The following is an 18,414-nucleotide window of genomic DNA, read 5'->3' as shown; positions in this document are numbered from 1 at the left end:
CGTATCTCCGTCTTCTGTCAGTGTGGGCGTCTTTTTCGGTCGGATCAAATCTCACCACGAGTGGTAAAATGGAACGCTACTTGTAATCCCCTTTTGCTAACTCCCAGAGTCACCCGACGAGATCCGGCAATAGATTTTAGAATAAGCCAATTTGTGGATGGAAGCAATATCGAATGAGATGTTTACGACTGCACTCGGCAATGCTCCGGTTGGCTGCGGGGAAGGCGGAAGGTGGGAATGTTTGTTGATAGCTCCGAGAAATCTGATAATAGTATGCTACATGATGTAGCATACCAACGAGTCGAACCCAACCAGTGTCGGTTGGGACAACGGCAGAAGGGAGGGCCAGATTGATTGAATCCACCAAAGTGTTGGATTAACTCTTCTCAATCTTTGCGTTGTGTTACAGAAGTTGTGCCAAATCAGAAACGTGTCACTTTTTTATGAAATAGTTTTAAAATAATTAGCTCTTTTCACAGTGAACATATTGCAATGAATTGTATACAATGATAGAAATGTTTAAAAAACATTTCTCAATTTCAATTTCATCAAAAACTACTACCGTAATTTGATAGAAATATGTGTTAACTATTACTCTTTGAAGTAATCAACAAGTGTTTCCATTTTTGTTAGATTTTGTTTACTTCCTTACACGACTTCAATCAAGTGTGCAAATAAGCGATGACATAAAAACAGCCCACCCCCAAAAAATAATATTAAAATCATTCGAAACCTTTGAGTAACCTCTCGTTTCCACTATTGTGACAGATAGGGCTGTGCGATATTTTTTCAAACCTTGTAGTGATTCCGTTGACGCGATATAAACAAAGTATTGTTTACGTTGGCACATAAAGGTGGATAGCAGATTTCACAGCGGAAGATTGCAGAAAAATTCGGAATAAGCCTGAGAGCAGACCGTGAAATTGTGCACAACTAACAGATCCGGGAGAGGCCGTCGCCGGAAGACCGAGAGCCGGACGGATCAACGATTCAACCGGGAAGTATCAGTTAAAGTCATTCAGGAAAACCTTTCGTTGGCGGTATCGGCCAGAAAGAAGGATTGTTAGTATACAACAATTTATAATTCTCGCGTAACTTTTGAAAAGGTCCTATGTAACATTCACATCAAGTCGAGAAAAACGAAGTTAAAGACCGGAACATTGTTCCGCGAATTGTTTCAAAAGGAATCGATCTTTATCACTACTTTTACCACTAGCAGCCAATAATAACTTTGAAAAACCAATCGTAACTGTTGTAATGTGATTTTATTTTGAAATTGAAGCCTCCGAGCGAAAAATGTTACATTGGACGTTTTGACTGACCGCTTTGTACATTGGACAAATAACGTTGCACGATGAGAATTTGAAAATAACTACTGAACAACGATCCAAATACTTGCACTTCGTGCTAAAAGCAGATCTTTATTGTTATCACTCGTAGAATTGAACTAAAAACGGTATCTACACCCGAAAATAACAAAACCTCAAAATGTCCAAAGTACGACTTCGTGTTGTTTTGATTGCTTTTTACTTCGGACGTATCGAGCGTCAGAGGAAAGTGGCGTCCGAAGTAACAGTTGAATGCTTAAAATTAAAATCTGTACATTGGACATATTTTGTATCGGTGATAAAAAGGTGAAAAGGATAGATACTTGGACGGTTGTTTTCGCAATGCGTTCAATGATTGAGAGCTAATGGTGTGCATCCATTAACTCGATTTGTTTACATTTGTTACTTAGGCCCTTTTCAAAAGTTACGCGAGAATTCTCCAAAAGCCTCGGTTAAACCTTCCCACCGCGTTATCAGCACGACCTGGCGGCAACAGACCACACCCTAAATGTTTTCGCCCGTTCTGGTCGGGGGAATTTTTCGTCAAAGAAATTTCCTCCGCCTTGCACTGGGGGCCACGCGTACTCTAGAGCTTGCCACTCAAAATGCTTTCAAGGCGTGTTATTTGGCATAGAAATCTCAACTAAGTACTGATAAAAATGATGCAAATAATACTCCGTTGAAACGGCGAAGTTTCTCTAGGAACGTTAGTGCCATTTAAGAAGGAGAAGATGATGTGAAGTGATTTTTTTTTTATCCAAAATATATATTTTATTGAGGCTCATATGGCGTCAGCCTAACGGGGCCGGGAGTTCAATATTTTGACAATGTTTGCTTAGACTATGTTAGTAATATGTAACCGATTACTCGCGGTTGACTCGAGGTTAGTATTACAAGTGTTCTCATAATTGGATTGTCTTCGATGCTCTGTACGTATGCCCGACACGGGATACTTCCTATTGGGATGCAGCTGACCGTTAATCAGCAACGACCCACTAGTCTGCACCCCATATCTAGCGTGGTGCGTCTTTTTCGACTCGAGGAATCCAGGATAGAATGATCACTAGCCGGCGCAATCATCAGCTCGTGTAGAGTTGTCATGAGCGGTACAATCTTTGGCTCTTGTTGAATGATCAGTGGACTGCACAACCTTTGGCCCGTGTATCTGTAAAGAGTGTGTGTATGTATTGCCGCGACTAAGTAAAAGTTTATCGATCGGATAGGAGGGATATGAAACGGGGACACAACGAAGGAAACATCATTAAACGTTGACATCGGCGTTTCTGAGGAACAGGTATAGATGAAGCAGAAGATCAGGATCCCGGCTACCTATGATGTGAAGTGATGTACTTTTTGTTTTAAGATCGGGGTTGTGGAAGGGATTGGAGTCGTGTTAAATAGCGGATCGCGACGACCGCGCTGGTATAAATTGAAAGCGGATCGAGACGACCGCGCCAGGTTTATATTAAAAGCGGATCGAGGCGACCGCGCTAGGTTAAAATTGAAAGGGGATCAAGACGACCGCGCTGGGTTTAATTGAAAGCGGATCGAAACGACCGCGCTGGTATAAATTAAAAGTGGATCGCGATGACCGCGCTTGTATAAATTGAAAGCGGATCGAGATGACCGCGCCAGGTTTAATAAATTAAAAGCGGATTGCGACGACCGTGATAAATCAAAGCAGATCATGGCGACGACGAGCTATGTCAAATAGAAATATGATCGTGATGATTTATGATTTTTGATGATGATTTTATTAAAGCGGCTCGAAGCAACCGAAAATCTAAGATCAGACATGCTACAGGGGATTATGTTAAAAAAAAATTAATGCGGTGAAATTTCTATCAAAGCTGGTAATGCACTCATACCACAGATTCTACGCCAGGAGACGCTATAGATAGCTCATGAGGGTCACCCTACTACGGTCATGTTTATAAGCATATTGCAAGAAAGCGTATGGTGATCTAATATGTCGAGAAATGGACGACAGCAGGAAATCTGAAAGTCCACGGGTCTTCGTTCCCGTGAGAGAAACAATCGTTTTAAATTTCAACAGGCCTCTCTCTTGTAATGAAGACGAGCATATACAGTAATGTCGTGAGCGCGGTATCAATATTATTTCCAGCAAAATGGCCTGGGAGAGAACTGTATAGATCAGGTTTGTAAAGCAATGGTAGCACCAGTTTCAACTCGGACAAACAATAGAAAAGAATCGAAAGCAGAATCGCAGTTCGACCCTCATAAATATACCGCAATGGAAGAAGAGAGTCAATATTTAATTCATTCATTCCCCAGATTTCGTTTTTTTCAGAGAGGGGAGAGGATGTGTGGACTCCAGAATGCATATTGACAGCTATAAATGTCTCGCCATACTTGTTCATCCCACCCTTTCATAGCAACCCCTGGGCTCGTCTGACTGCTCATATGAGCACGGCACACGGATAATCGTCCTCTCTCTCTCTCTCTCTCTCTCTCTCTCTCTCTCTCGTTACAACCATTGCAGAGGTAAGATGTGTTTGCGAGTCCCGGGGCAAAGTAGCATACCCCACGGAGTCCGGTGATTCACACAGAAGCCATCTCGATAACACACAGATTTTTTTTTTTTTTGACAGATTTTGACTATATTGTGCAAATGTAAACATTACACTCTTAACACGTTTTACCCTAAATTTCATAAATTTTTACACATAAAAAGTTATACACAAAAAAAGTGTTGCTTTTTTTCGAATACAATCCTTAATACTACATTGAGACGGCGAAGCTCCTCTAGAAACGATATGAAGCCATTGAGGAAGACGGAGAAGTAGCTGTAGTTTCGATTTTTTCCTTTCAGTAGCAATAACTTGCCGTTGTGGTTGAAGGCTTGTTGGATCATTTTCTGGAATCTAAGCTCTGGAAAATATACTAAAAATGTTCTATGTATTAAGGTCAGAAAATTATTTTTTCAATTATTTTATTTTCTAGTTTTTAGTACATTATCTGTTTCATTAGAATATTTCCTACAATAAAACCATTGTACTGTGTTCTAATCGTCAAAATATTTCATTTGACATCAATATTGAGCGGATTACAAAAAATACGTAGTGTGTTCTACTAGTCGAGTTCATTCGTTCAATACACATATGCCAATCATCATTTTTTGAAATAATTTGGAATCAGATATAATATTTTGTAGCGGCGGTCAAATTGGGTTTTTGAAGATCATGGAATAAGCAGTTTCAAAATGACAGAGATAAAGGTGTTTTATAAATTTCAGAACAATCGGTCAGTTCCTATTGGTCAAATCTGTATTAAGTAGTAATAGTAGAAATAGTATATAGTAATACAGTAGAACCCCGATTATCCGCGAGTGGATTATTCGCGACAGCGAGTTCCGGAACTCACTGAGTGATAGGCCCATGCTCCTTTGTTTTGGTCATGGCTTTTACATTATTTGGCCACTGGTGTACACGATCTTAGAGATGGTTAGTTTAATGATTTCTGTATTGATGAAACACAGCTTTCATGCGGAAACATCTTTTTTCGTCCCTGGTTGAATTATCCGCGATTTTCGTTATTCGCGGTGAGCTAGCCCGACTATTTCACGGATATTCGGGACTCTACTGTATACATACATACAATCAGTTCAAGCTAAATTAAACAGTTTAAAGAAGTAATTTGCTATTTTGTGATTGCGGCCATCTTGGATTTGGAGTTTTCAAGTTATGTGAACTACTATTCAAGCACTTTCATTTGATAACCATAATAACTGGGTCTTGAGAAAAATATATACAGGGAAGCTTCGATATAACGCACATTTTACTTTCAAAATTGTACGTTGTATCGAATTGTACGTTATATCGAAGATAAAAAAGAATTCAAAAATATAGCTCAGATTACTTTATTTTGTTGTTGTTTGAGTATGGTTAGTGAATAATGGCGATAAAAGCCAACTAGTAGGTGGAGCTAACTTTTCTTGTCATTTTTTCATACAGTTGATTGAAGGAAAATATATAAATAACTAAAAAATAAATTTAAAACAACACCTTGAAACCAAAATCAATTCAATTTATCATATCCAAAAAAGGAAAACATTTTTCTTCGAGAATTTTTGACTTCAAGCAAACCAATTCATAGAAATGATAAATGGAAACATAACCTTCCCCTATGATGTTATCAGACCACTTCTCGAGTTTTTCTACATGCAATGTTATCCAGGTTGATTTTTTGCAAAGCTCATCGCGGATTTAGAGACCAACTTGCTCTGCATCGTCCTTAACCACAACATTTTCATTAGGATTTTCATCTTCCGGGCCAACTGATGTCGAAATTTTAAGGATTTCCTCATCATCTTGTTCAAAGTACAAAACTGAATATCAACTGATGGGTTGAAAACTTTCTTAACGATTTTTTTTGTCTTTTAGGATCTCAAACTCGGTGTCTTCGTCATCATTTATATCCAGTCGGTTAATTTAATTCGCAATGCTTAAGCCATAAGCCAGCTTGATGAATTTGTCAACGTACCCCCAATGCTAGGCTTTATTGAAACGCTTTCCGTTTTTTCTGCAAACAATTGACGAATTGAAATTGTCTTTCCTGGCACGCTTTTGTACACTATCTGATGGTATACTTCCGCATAATTGACTTAACTAACATTTCTCCACAATATGCCCCTTTATTCATTAATACAAGTGTACACATATTTTGAAACATGAAAAACACGAGGTCATTTTTATGAAAATTCCAATGCCTAAAGGCCACTAAATGACCTCTGTGAAACTGTAAGATTGACAGGATCGTTTAATTAATTGTTCTGAAACTCTAAGTATCGATTGTCAAGTGAATTCCTACATATTGAAAATGTGTACGTTATATCGAGGGTACGTAATAACGAGGGTACGTTATATCGAAGTTTTACTGTATCGTCACTTTGTGGTGGTGGGCATTTTAAGTTGGCATTTCTAGTAAATAATTGCGTTCTGCTAGACAATCCCTTTCGTTTGATACCCATATTAATGGGGTTTTGAGAAAATATGTAGTCCGCCATTTTGAACTGACCGCCATTTATGATTTGTATTTTTCATAAATAACTGTGTTCTACTAGTCAAGCCCTTTCGTTTGATACCCATATTGATGGAGCTCTGAAAAAATGTGTGCTGTGCCATTTTGCAGCGGCCGCCATCTTGGATTTGCAAGATAATGAAATACCCAGGGTTATAATGGCTACAGAGATAAAGTTGTGTTCCAAATTTCAGATCAATCGGTCAACAGGGGTTAATTTCTATTAATGTGGGGCGCTACAGACAAACACGTTTTGGACAAATAATTTCAGTTAAAAAAAAACAAATTTCTAGACTGTAAGGAATTCGTGAAGCTTTACTACTGATTAGCTTACTTGATTATTTCTCTCTATACCGAGAAACGAGTGGAGTCGTATGGTATAATTTTTATATACCACTGCGAATAAGGCGTGTAAAAAGCGCTTGCTCGAACTGTAAATGCAACGTTCGTTCATACGCACACTGTGAAGAGAGACGATATTGCCAATTAAGCCCGTCCGTTTATAACTTATTGGGTATGAAAAAGCCATTCGCGCTTTTCAATACTCATTCTCGTTCCAACTAGCAAGCAGCCGGCAATCTCTCTGATGTCACACACCTCGATTTTACCTGATACAAAGTTCAAGAGCAGGATCATTTCGTAGGATTCAAAAAAAACATCTTTATCGAAAACAATTGGTTACTAATTGCGACAAAAAAGCCTTTTGTCGACATTTTAACGTCCGACGCGCTGATACTGAAATATCAGATACTGAAAGGGTTCCAAATCGGTATACTGTAACCTTTGGATTGTATGATTGTATTCCCTTGGATTGGTTGCCATCGAATACCGAAAGTTGTGCTTGTTTGCAATCCTACTCAGAAGAAGCGAATTAGTCATAAAAATGCGGAATTGTCTTAAGCATTTATTCACAAAGTCTTTTGGGACTGACATGATCACATCCATTTGGCCCTCTGAGTTAATGTGATTTAGTAGAGATGGAACATGAAACAAAGTGTCCTACAACTCCTATGCCGTCCAATTGAGCCTCATAAAATTCTGCTTCCTGTCGACTGAAGCCTCTTTGAATCACTGACTGATTGTTTTTTGACGTAGGACTACGTCTTTCATTTCTATACTGGCGTGTATGTTCAAAGTTTCGAAAACGAAAGCGTTACGTCGGAGGACGAGATTTTGAGCGCTTATAACTCCTAAACAAGTGAATGAAATGGTATGATAAACACTTCATTCGAAAGGTAAAATGTTATATGCTTGTTAGTTTTTGATCCAAAAACTTGTTTCAATAGCCCTAAAATTGCTTGCAAAACAGGCTATTGAAATCGCACCAATCGGTATATAAGCGAGTGCCGCTCGGAAATCCACTTAGTTATGATTGCGCAACGATTGACGTACGATCACTGGAATGGATGGATGTTTCCCTAACACAGACTTCAAAACCATGGAGCCAGGTGAAATCGGCATTGCAAAATAGATGCAAGCAGCTGGTACTTTTGTACTAGCTAGAGTATCTGGAAATTGGAATGTTTCCCTAACACAGACTTCAAAATCATGAAGCCTGGGGAAATCGGCATTGCAAAATAGATGCGAGCTGCGGGTACTTTTGTACTCGCCTGTGTTTCTGCAAATCGGCATGTTTCCCTAACACAGATTTCAAAACCATGGAATCTGAGGAAATCGGCATTGCAAAATAGCTGCGGGTACTTTTGTTCTCGGTTGCGTTTCTAGAAATCGGAATGTTTTCCTAACACAGATTTCAAAGTCATGAAGCCTGGGGAAATCGGCATTGCAAATAGTGATGATTTTTTCATTTATTAGATTAATCGTTGGGGCATTTTTCAATATTCGATTCATTCGAATAATTGTCTTTCAATATTCGATTAATCGAGCAAATATTTATTTCTTGTAATAATCACGTATCACGTTGTCATTCTGGTCTCGTGGTCTATCGGGTTGTCGATGTTAGTTGGTTGGATATAAAAATGTTGAATAAAACAAATATATAGCCTAATTCTTAACCTAAAAATGCATTAACCTTGAGAAAGATTCCTTCTTTCATTAATCGCGATTACAGCGACAATCATTCGATGTATTCATATTTTGGTTTTAAATTATTCGATACAAAATTACTCGATTATAATTTCAGATATTCGATTATTTGAATTAATCGAACGTCTCTAATTGCAAAATAGATACGGGTACTTTTGCACCCGCTTGCATTTTTGCAATTCGGAATGTGTTTTCCCAATGCAGATTCTGAAACCGAGAAGATGGGAAAACCGGCATTACAGATACGTTCAAGTCGGCAATACTTTCATACCCTCAATTCTTTTTACACTCCGGAATTCGTTTTATTATCACGGTCTACAAAAGCGGGTACAAATGCAACGCTTTGGCTCGATTATTCAAGACTGCATTGGAGAATATCTCTTCATGTCACCAGCACACTAATCTTCTACGCATACCGTTTGACTATTAGGCAAAATGTTGATAACTATTAGCTGTGATAACTACTACCATAATGCCTGAATTGACTAAAATTGGGATTTGTTTGCAATTCAATTGTTTCAATTGAATAATAATTTCATTCATTCACTAATTCACTAATTCACTAATTTAATCAATACACACAAAAGATAGCTCTGCGCAGCGGCGATATCCTACCCAATGTGGACCATCCGAGGTGGGATTATTGCTAACTGAAGAAATACATTTGATTACTAAGCCAACGGCAGTCCTACGTCAACCTTGCGGTTATATCATAGGTATAACCCATCCATAGTTTTCATAAAATGCGCGGATAATGTAGCGCCGATGTTTACCCGACCAAACTATTACAGTAATTGGAAATGGGATCTCCAGACAAAGTGATAAACAAGCGAATTGTATGTAATAATTCCGTAGTCCTGTGTTAACAATGAGGTCTTCGACATAAATCTATATACATTTTTGTCGAGAACACTTTACATTAGTGACGAAACGGATAGTGGTTTGGCCGGATACCGGATACCGGATATCCCGCAAGTTTCTAGGCCGGATATGGCCGAATATCCGGCGGCCGGAATAAATATCCTTTGATTGGGTATTAAGTTTTCTGCAAGGAATCTTGAACAGATTTTTTTGACGTATAACTACGTCTTTCATTAAGCGTACCAAATCAGAAAACAGGTCACGTTTTTATGAAATAAAGTTAACATTAATAACTATTTCTGCCGTGAACGGATTCTGGCGATTTACAGAAATCATCAATTCCCTAAGATTTGTTTGATATGCTATACATTACAATCCCATAGTCTGTATACGGTTTAAGTTAATGAAAATTGGAAACATTTCCTTTCCTCATACATTTGTTCTGTCCTTTTGTGTGCTTTCCCGAACAGAGCTGTCAATAACGGGCAACTAATTGACGAGCAACGAAGGGGAAATCTTTCTAGAGGCGAATGAACTGAAAAGTTTAAACCCTCTTAAAGCCAAAAAGAAGAAGAAGAAGAAGAAGGGGAAATCGTAAGATGTAAAGTCTCCGTGAACAAAGGAAAAGAAGAAGAACGAAGGAGAATATTTGCATAGAGTATAAACAGTGGATCTTGCTGAGGTAAACTTCATTCTTCGCGAGGACACCGACTAAACAACACCGTTGGTGGGCGACCCGGACGGCGAGGGATCGAATGGTTTTCTCAAGGCAATGGGGGTGGAGGGGTAATATGAGGAAAGAGTAGAGTTTTTCAGTGATTGGTTTCGCGTGACGGTAGGAAAACTCTATCCACAAAGGATGTCAGCTGCGCTTATCTCGAGCATATATTGTTCTGCGAGCACAAGAATGAATTATCAAACAATTATCGTCAAATGATTCTACAATAAAAAAAACATTTCAGGGCGAACAAACTGGTAGAGTGGTTATTTCAAAATTTTCGTAGCATTATAAAATAATATCCCCAGTTATATACAAGCGACTTCAATTAAACTACAGCGCAGTTCTACGTCAACAATGCGATCGTGCCTTGAACACAACTTCCTGATTTTTTTTTTTTTCTGACAAGGATTTTCTATTACAATGATGAAATTCTTGTGGATATATTGAAATAATTTTAACACCGGTCGAGTAAGAGTAAATACTTCGAATTTAAATAAGCAAACAACATCATATTTTCGATTAAGATTTAAAAATCTAGAATTGTTTTCGGAGATAACAAGGGCACACACATTTACTAACTAGGCGACACAACACCTTAGGCTTCTTCAGGCATTTAAAGAAATAGCAAAAAATACAAGTTCTGGCCTCTCCTGTGCATCCGAAGTAATATCGCATGTTGCTGCATAAAAAAAGTATTTGAACAAGGACGAGACTTCACATGGAACACCGTAGTTACCTCGCACGAGAGTGAAGATGCTCTCTAAATGACGCTGGATTGTGAAGTCATTCCAACTACTTAGGAGAAGATCTAAATTATCTAATTGTAACCTTTTTGGGGCCGATGTTTAAGTTAGACTATTTCGGGGTTCTTCAAACGGTAACAGCCCGGTAAAAAATCTTATTAGAGTAAATAAAATATCTAGCGACAAGCCTTCTGGGATTCTCAGAGCATTTATGAGCATTTTAGTAATCAAAAATTATTTATAATTATGTATGAATGATATTAATGAGCTGTTTTGTTATGATTTATCTTGGTGAATGGAAAAATATTTATTATATTTTTTTTCGTATATCCGGTATCCGGCCGGACAGTAGGTCACTATTGATAGCAACACTTTTTCCACTTGCAAGAAAGATAAAACACCTCCGATTGATGGCATTCACCAGTGACGGAACAAGAACTTTCCCAATATTCGTACTAATTTCATTGGCATGATACACGCGTTCCGCACTGGCTTACTGATTAGTTTCGCTGCACCGAGCGCTCGCAGTTCTGGGTTCAATCTGGCATGAAACATGTGAAACGGAGATCTTTCTCGGGGCCATCAAGATCGAGAATATTTTCCAACAACGAACAACTCCACAAAGTTCGCCACATACTTCCCATGGCGGACACAATCTGGCCCATGTTCGAAACGAAAGAACCACCTAGCAAGTCAGGAAACTGTTAAACCGACATTTGCTCTTGATACATACACCCCTCCCATATGTATGTATATATATGCCGGGGTGTATGTACAATACCAGAAAACTTATCCATTCACAATTCTTGTAACTTGTGGGAACTCTTCTATATGCTTTCCGGAGGGCCCTTTTTGTTGTTGTTGGGTTTTTTTTTCTGACATCAAACTTCAGGAGTGTTTGTACAATCTGACACCATCAGCGGATGTGCTTTGGAAGTTTTCACTTCTTTCCTGCAATAATTCCTCACGAGCCATTTTCAGAAAGCAACAGAAAAAGGCTATCGTTTCTGTTCCATACTGTCAGTGTACTCAACATTTCGACAGAACCCCTCCCCAGTGGAAAGATGACGACTATCATATTGCTACCGACAAAATCAAAATGCTATTCGGGTGCCTCGAACATGATGTTCCGACATTTGTGAAATCAATCATTCTGTGTGTGAAGTAATATTGGATCCAAACCCCAGGACAAAACCAACAACATACACCCAGACTGCACCGAACGAAATGAAAAATGACTCCAGAGCAGCGCTCCCAACGGAAGTTCTGATGAAGTTTTCAACCGCCTTCACCCACCCTCTTATGGTGGTGATATTTTTCACTGGTTGCATTATTTCTGTGTTTTTTGTTGGCGTTGTGTTCAATTTACCAACGTCTCGAGCAGTATACTACCGACGAGAGCGCACCATCCAGTCTCGAGTGCACCGAGTCGCGGAAAAGGATGTGAACAGCCATAAAACAATTTTACAAAAAAAATTACGAGATGCGTTGCGTCGGAGCGAATGGTGCTTTTATGTCGAACGCCATGCGTCTCCATCCGAAATTGGTCCAACTTGATGTCACGTTTCCGGTGCCCAAACGCAACGAACCATTAAGTTTATCAAAATCGAAGTCGCAACATTACTCAACCACTGTATGTCAATAATAAATTTACTTCAACAGGCAACAGAGAGAAAGGGGAAAAATGGGGTTTTGAAGAAAAAAGAGAATACGCAACCCCAAACCACACGTTTTTTGGTTATTTTTCTGGTCACGTAGTGAACTGTCTGTGCGTGGCAAATATTTACCAAACGCGTGTATAACAGCAGCACTGGCAGAACTTACATTCGTTGTTGTTACAGTTGATTAGTGACACTATCGTGAAACGGCACCAACCACAACCAATGACATCTCGACTAGTTGTGGCTGTCAGGTGTAGGTGTGGCTCATGAAATTGGGGATGTGAGTCAATGAATGACAATGTGATATTATGATCATTGTAAACACAGCTACTATTATGTGCTCTCGCTTACATGCAAAAAACGGTATTTATTTTGAGCTTGGCACAGAAACAATACGATTTCACTTGCAAAAAGTAGTCTCTTTGTAGATGCAGATTACCTATAAAGTGATTCAAAAAAATTGTAAGAGGTTGTATCTAGGACACGGCCGCATATTTTCGACGTAGAACTACGCAATCATATTATGCAAACTACTTGTTTACCACTTCGAATGTTATTTTAGAATGCAATTTTTTGTAATAGAATATGTTCTTCGTTACAAATAAATTTGATGAACATCCATTTACGTTTGATATGATGCCTAGGACTATCAAAATATGTGAATGGAAGAATTGTCAAACGATCATTGTCTTTTACATTTCCCTCTGTAATTATTGCATATCTCATGTTTACGTTGTGCTCGAACCGTGAAAGGTCGTTCACCTCTAGTATCGAAAATGACGATTTTCCCAGGCTTCTCAGTCTAAAAGTACGTTTTAGGGAAACATATTCCGGTCTGTACAACGATAAGTACAAAAAGTACAAAAGTACTCAACACCAAAAAATACCCCCGACTGACATGTATTGTATTGTATTGCAAAGCGGATTTCCACAGGTACATCGATTTCGAAGTCTGTGTTGGGGAAACCGTAAATCGGGTCGATCAAAACTTGGCAGTTGGGGCGTTTAGAAAACGCTTGACATTTTACAGTTATTCAATTGTTCATCTAATGAAAAATAAGATTTTATCAATTCATCCTCATCATCATAGACGCGTAGAAATATTTCCTATCAATTGATGCAAACATCTTTCCGATCTGTTAAGAAATGTTCGAGTTATAAGCATTCGAAATACAGGTAGTGTTAGCACACAAATCGGCAGAACAAATGTATGGGAAAAAAGGAAGTTATTCCAGTTTTCATGAATTTAATCCGAGATTAGCGAATAGTAATATATAGCATATCAAACAAATCCTAGAGAATTTCCGATTCGATTGGTATGCAAATCATGAGAATTCGTTCACAGTGAAAATAGTTATTAACGTTAACTTTATTTCATAAAAACGTGACCTGTTTTCTGATTTGGCACACCTCCTGAAAGACGTAGTTCTACGTCAAAAGTATACCGATATAATCCACAGGACTCGAAGAATCAGAATTCCGTTGGCGTCGATCCTCTTTTTCTAAACGGTTTTATTTAGCTTGCCCTGTAATTTGTATGTTTGTATGTTTGTAACATGTTTTTCTGTAGCGCTTTACCACATTAATAGAAATTTGAACCCCTTCCTGTTGACCGATTGATCTGTGATTTGGAACACACTTTTATCTCTGCAGTCATTATAAAACTACGTATTTCATGATTTTAAAAATCCAAGATGGCGACCGCTACAAAATGGATGATTACAAATTTGTTTTAAAACTCTATCAATATGGGTTGTTTTACCCAAACCCCATCAATATGTGTATCAAATGAAAGGGATTGACTAGTAGAACACAGTTATTTATGAAAAATGCAAATCCAAGATGGCCGCTACCACAAAAAGGCGGATTACATATTTTCTCAAAACCCCATCAATATGGGTATCAAATAAAAGGACCTAACTAGTAGAACACAGTAATACTTGAGAAATGCAAATTCAAAATGGCCGCCCCACAAAATGGCGGATAAATATTTTCTCAAAACAAATCCCATCAAAATGGGTATCAAATGAAGGGGCTTGACCAGCTATTTTTGGATAATTCAAATCTAAGATGGCCGCTGTAACAAAATAGCCAATTACTTTTTTAAACGGTTTCCTTCAACTTTACCTGTTTGTATGTCTGTAGGGTTGTCCCACATTAATAAAAATTTGACCCCGGTCCTTTTGAGTTATTGATCTGAAATTTGGAACAAAAATTTATCTCTGCTGTCATTATAATACTGTGTATTACATTATCTTGAAAAATCCAATTTGGCCGCCGGTAAAAAATTGCTGAATGGCTTGACTTGGAGAACACACTACATTATGAACCACATAAATTCAAAAATGAGATATGTATTTTTTTTGTAATCCCCTCAATATCGGTATCGAATAAAATGATTTGACTAATAGAATGCAGTACATCATCAAAATATTCCGAAGAAAATTAGGTAATAAATAAAAATAAAATAATTTGAACTGGTTTATTGTCGAGAAGTATAAAATCATACAGATAATGTACTATAAAAAAAGGAAAAAAAAACTTTTTAAGTTAAACGGTTTAATGTACTAAAAGCTAGAAAATAATTAGGCAAGTAGAAGTTGGTAATTATCACATTCTTTCCTTCATTAATCAGGGCAATGATGAGACTAGAATAAAATCGTGGGGCATGTTGGATTTCCATTATCCATAGTTAGTTGTTTCATCATATGCCCCATGATTTTATTTTAGTCTTATCATTGCCCTGATTAATGAAGGAAGGGATGTGATAATTACTAACTGCTACTTGCCTAATTATTTTCTAGCTCTTAGTACATTAAACCGTTTAACTTAAAAAGTTTTTTTTTACTTTTTTTATTAAATTTTGATCAATTCCCAGAAGACTTTCTGGAGCTGTATTTTTGGTAAAGCCATTGAGGATTTCAGTGATTTTTTGCTCTGCTATCTCCACACAGGCAGGATAACGCCTTTCTGGAAAAGTGTCAATTTGGAATATTTATTGTTTGTGGAAACATTTGACCCCTTCTGAGTCATTTTGTTGCAAACGGACTTCTATGATTCTTATATAAAACAATTTCTTAAATATCAGTTGAGGTAAGAGTTGTTCGGCATGTAAACCACTTCAAAGAGAAGAATACTAAGAATCAAATTCATAATCGATTGTAGAACTCTTCCCAGACACTGACATTTAACTCAGGTACCAAAGCAGCGGAGATTTTGACGCGGGACTACGGCTAACCGGAGTATATGGGGGGTAAAATGAAAACCAAAACGCAGAACATGCAGGAAAAAATGAAAGATTCCGAATGCTTATAACTCGAACATTTCTTACTGGATCGGAAAGATGTTTGCATCAATTGTTAGGGAATATTTCTACGCTTCTATCGCAATTAATAAAATGTTATTTTTCATTAGAAAAACAATTGAAAAACTGTAACATGTTTAGCGTTATCTAAACGCCCTAACCGCCTCGTTTTGATTGGCCCGATTCACGGTTTCCCTAACACAGCCATCAAAACCAAGCAGCCTTGGAGAAATCGGCATTGCAAATACATGAAAGTCGGGGGTATTTTTGTTTCGACTGAAATGTGTTTCCCCAACACAGACATTTAGTTCGGCCCCTTTAAACCTATGTAACTGAGCCTGTGTAAAAATAAATTACTTAAATAAATAAAAAAAAACACAGACATCAGAACCAAGGTGTCTGAAGAAATTGGGATTGCAAATTCATGCAAGTCGGGGGCATTATTGTTCCGACTGAAATGTGTTTGCCTAACACAGACTTCTAAATCAAGATGTCTGAGGAAATCGGCTTTGCAAATAAATGCAAACTGCGAGTACTTTTGTACTCTCTTGGCTTTGTGTAAACTAGAATATGTTTCCTTAAAACGGTCTCCTAAACTTAGGGACCTGGGAAAATCGTACAGACACTAGAGGCGAATGAACTTTCAGGTTTAAAACATCTATAGTATAAAAAGTAGAAGTTGAAGTTGTTGATTCATGCAAGCCGGAGGTACTCCTGCACCCGCATGTGTTTTTGCACTCCGAAAAGTGTTTTCCTAACACGGATTACAAGAATGGGTACGAACATAACGCTTTTGCTCGGTTATTCAAGATTGCATTGAAGGATATGCCTTCATATCTTCTTCTCACTGAAATGATTGCTAAGCTTAGGTAGTCCCACGTTGACTACGGTTATATTATAGATATAACCCACTCATTTTTTTTTTTTTTTTTGGAGACCAATGAATAGTGCCCATAAATAGATGAAAGAAAAAGAAAAAGACACAAAGAGTCGTTTGTTTCATGAATTAGTGTTCTTCATACGGGTTGTAAATGTAGAAGTGACGGAAAGGTTCAGGGGTCATTAGGGAAGGAAGAATTGTGGATTAGGGGAAGTGAAGTCTTTCGGTCGAAATGATTTGGCTTTGCAGTGGATGGGCCGACTTCACCAGGTGAAAGCAATGATTTTTTTTGCGTTTAGGGTCCTCGGAACAACATTATAAAAGACAAGCATTTTGTTTTGACCATTTGTTTTCTTCCAATGAAAAACCAAAAGTAGCAAATACCGCAAATACTCTTTATTCGGAACCAAACCCGACATTTTGACATAGGACTTTGATTTCTATATGGAAAACTCTACGAAAAATTGAGGGATTACAAATGCACATTACGTCGTTATTACTATGTATTGGGGTGCCAATATGTATGTATGCATGTCTGTAAAAAAATCGACCTGAAAATTTCAAAAAGTCACCTCATACAAAATGTTCACCACCTCACCAAAAAACACCCAATGCAAAATTTGAGCTCAATCGAATCATCTCGATTTATCGTATGGAACTTCGTGCGAAATATGGATTTACACGATAAAATATCCAATGCAAAATATTAGCTCAATCGGATTTCATTTACTAGAATCGTAAATGGTCCTTGCTGGAATCCGTCGTTGAACGTAACTGAGAGTAGTTCAATTATGACCGAAACCACACAAAGAAACGAACATTGATTCATTTGAACGACTCGATGATGTTGCGGGTTACTGACCTAAGGATGGATATACCTGTGTGGCTCCCAGAACGCACATTGACATCTCTGCCAGCTATAACTGTCTCACCTCATTCGCTCATCGCACAAATTGTACATACCCCGATCACAGCAACTTGACGAGCGAATCTTGAGCTCGGCCAGACAGCCGATGTGAAAACATCACACTGAAAATCGGGCGCGGATCGAAACGACCACACCAGGTTCAATTGAAAGCGGATCGAGACGACTGCGTTAGGTTCAATTGAAAGCATATTATGTCAATGTTATGCGTGAGGAATACGATTTAAAATAAAATGCTGTCATTTGTGGGTGACATGAAATATCGAAAATAAAAAAAAAGACTGAAGAGAGACAAGTTTCCTTCCATTCATTCCCAGATTCATTTTTTTACAGAGGGGGGAGGATGTGTGGATCCCAGAATGCACATTGACACCCCTGCCAGCTATAACTGTCTCACCTTATTCGCTCATCGCACAAATCGTACATACCTCGATCACAGCAACCCGACGAGCGAGCCTTGAGCTCGGCCTGACAGCCGATGTGAAAACATCACACCGGAATTGGGCGCTTTCTCGTTCTAGCCAGTAGTGTTAAGAAGTGTTACCGAGTTCCTGGGCAAGATAATATACCTCACGTAGCTGGGTTATTCACAATACCTTACATCAGATTTTGGAGAATTCGAACAGCATCTGAAGAAGCCACAAAATATCTATATATTTGAATGAAAACTTACCCGATTTAGTTATGAAAAATGAGATATTTTTTATCAGAACCTGTCTGTATCCTAAGCATATCCGTATCGCTACTTTATGTCCCTCATTCAAGCGTTTGCAGTTCTCCATTTTTTAATTGTTACGAAATATGCTTTCCTGATGATTATGATGTTGTTTAGAATTATAAAGACTTTATTTTTTTCAGTTCATTCGCTTCTAGCTTTGAAAAAGATCAATTTATAAAACTAAACC

At 38.1% G+C, this 18,414-nt stretch overlaps 1 protein-coding gene across 11 annotated transcripts in view; it reads right to left on the bottom strand.

Annotated features, from left to right (window-relative positions):
- LOC129766800 (cadherin-87A) overlaps positions 1–18,414 on the bottom strand; it is a 722,345-nt gene that overhangs the window by 262,570 nt on the left and 441,361 nt on the right. The gene's annotated exons all lie outside the window — the stretch shown is intronic.

This window comes from Toxorhynchites rutilus, chromosome 1, assembly GCF_029784135.1.
Source record: "Toxorhynchites rutilus septentrionalis strain SRP chromosome 1, ASM2978413v1, whole genome shotgun sequence".
Classification (NCBI taxonomy): Eukaryota; Metazoa; Arthropoda; class Insecta; order Diptera; family Culicidae; genus Toxorhynchites; species Toxorhynchites rutilus.
Note: the sequence above shows the minus strand (reverse complement) of the source record. Positions and strands in the feature narration are given on the sequence as shown.